Below are 2730 nucleotides of genomic sequence, written 5' to 3'. Positions count from 1 at the left end.
CTAGCCAAGTGCGCATTGGCACTGCCAATCGAACACGCTCTTGACACTGAGTGCAGCCAGTGCACCCCAATCGAAAACGCTATTAGATTAATAGCGTTTTTGGCCCGATCGGGTTTGCACCAACATTGGTTGGATTAATCTTTCCTATTGGTTGACGTCACCCGCTCTACCAATGGGAGAGCACAAAACGTCATTAATCCAACCTAGGTTGGTGCAAACCTGGCCGGGCCGAAAACGGGGTGATCCCGATTGACCACGGCTCGATTGGACACCACCAATCACAGCGACCGGTGCTTAGGAGCTTTGCAGTCTCAAGCGCTGTGAGTGGCTCGTGTCCAATTGAGCCGTGTCCAACTGAGTGCCACTCGCCGAAAACGCTATAAATGTAGCTTTTTCCGCCTGTATTAAACAAAAAGCGTGCACTCGTTCATGCAGCGGTTAGCGCAGAAGTATTACTTTATCCATGTTGTTCACCGAGTGTTGAATAAAGATTAAATAATACTCACTGCGCTAACTGCTGCATAAACGAATGCACACGTTGAGTGGCTGGCACTTTTACTTTTTTGCGTGCATTCGTTTATGCAGCGGTTAGCGCAATGAGTATCATTTAATCTTTATTCAACTCTCGGTGAAAAACAAGGATAAAGTAGTACTTCTGCGCTAACCGCTGCATAAACGAATGGGGGTGATCCCGATTGACCACGGCTCGATTGGACACCACCAATCACAGCGACCGGTGCTTAGGAGCTTTGTAGTCTCAAGTGCTGTGAGTGACTCGCGTCCAATTGAGCCGTGTCCAACTGGGTGCCATCCAACGAATGTACGCACCGTCTTCCAACCTCATTTATAGCCGCCGCAGTTAGTAACTGTCACTAGAAAACACAAGCTTACACAGTCTTCGACTGAATACGGATGTGTAGTGTTGTGTCGACGATAACGGACAATTGGAACGCAACTTGTGTTGCCGTGTGCACGAAAGTGTCTAGAGATATTGCAATTAGCTTCGGCCGGGGTCTGCCACCCCCCTTCCTCTTTGTCACCGGCTCCCTTCCGTGGCGCCGCGGTGGCCCCGGAGGGGCGGAGGGGGGCCGCGTGGCATTTGCTCGGTTTGTTAGTTTTGTTTCAGATTTTGCGGAGCTCATCAGGGAAAGCAATTCTGCTTTCCGTCCTTCTATGGGAAATTCTTGTGGAAGGTTGGAGGTGTATTGGATAAAGCGGGGTAAAGTCACTAGATTTATAAAGTACCGCAATCCATAAGATCAATGTATAAAGCGGGGAGCACAGACTCTTGCATATCGCATAACACATGAGGCATAAGAAATTGAACCAACCAGAGTTCTCTATTACATGGAAGGGAAAGAAACGGAGAATTTCGATTGGTACATATTCTTATACATTACGTGTTATGCGTTATGCAAGAGTCTGTGCTCCCCGCTTAAGGATGTGGAGCCAAAATGACGTCGAAAAGTATAAATAGTACTCATTTTCATAACGCATCTACACGTTAAGTGTAATGTATTTAATCTGCTGTGTAAACACATTCATACTCATATCATTTGAATGAACCGCATGTTGGATTCGTATGTACTTGACCGGACAAAACCTCCGGTTGTAAAAATTATTATTTTAAATCGTTTGTATTTCGTATGAAGAGTTTTGAAGTGCAAATAAAAAGGTTTCTGAGTCATTGTATTAATTACAATTAATCATTCTTTTTTGGACCATGTACTTGACCGAAATAATTATTAACCGGATTTAAATTCAACAAAGTTTAAACATGGAATCGTTTGTATTTCATATGAAGAGTTATGAAGTACCATTAAAAACATTTGTGAGTCATCCAGACATATTTAATTAAATATTAAAATATCATGTATTTGATCGAAGTATAGATATAGACGCTACGGTCACGGAAATTCCGTTGGATAGGTAGTCTCTCTAGTATTTTGATATTCCATGACTGTATTATGAAATTGTGCTTGCACTATGTTTTGATTGTAAATTATTTAAAGGTGTGCGTATATCCGCTCGCGAGCGAATATACGCACACCTTTAAATAAGAGACTACCTATCCAACGGAATTTCCGTGACCGTAGCGCCTATATCTATAATTCAGTCAAATACATGATATTTTAATATTTAATTAAAAATGTCTGGATGACTCACAAATGTTTTTAATGGTACTTCATAACTCTTCATACGAAATACAAACGATTCCATGTTTAAACTTTGTTGAATTTAAATCCGGTTAATTATTTCGGTCAAGTACATGATCCAAAAAAGAATGATTAATTGTAATTAATACAATGACTCACAAACCTTTTTATTTGCACTTCAAAACTCTTCATACGAAATACAAACGATTTAAAATAATAATTTTTACAACCGGAGGTTTTGTCCGGTCAAGTACATACGAATGCATGTTGAAGCCAGAATGGCGGAATGATTGCGGTACTTTATAAATCTAGTGACTTTAACCCCAGATCTACAATACATTTTTAAGCCTTAAGCCATAAGGAATGAACGAATCGCAATCAATTATTCTCCTCGTATTCGAATGTAGTTGGTCAATTTCTTGCGGTTTAAAGCTTAAAACATATTGTAGATCCGGACTAAAGCGGGGAGCACGGACTCTTGCATAACGCATAAGTCCGGATCTACAATAGAGTTTTAAGCCTTAAGCCATAAGGAATGGGCGAATCACAGTCGTTTATTCTTCTCGGATTCGAC

This window comes from Trachymyrmex cornetzi, unplaced genomic scaffold (genome assembly GCF_001594075.2).
Source record: "Trachymyrmex cornetzi isolate Tcor2-1 unplaced genomic scaffold, Tcor1.1 scaffold39, whole genome shotgun sequence".
Lineage (NCBI taxonomy): Eukaryota > Metazoa > Arthropoda > Insecta > Hymenoptera > Formicidae > Trachymyrmex > Trachymyrmex cornetzi.
Note: the sequence above shows the minus strand (reverse complement) of the source record.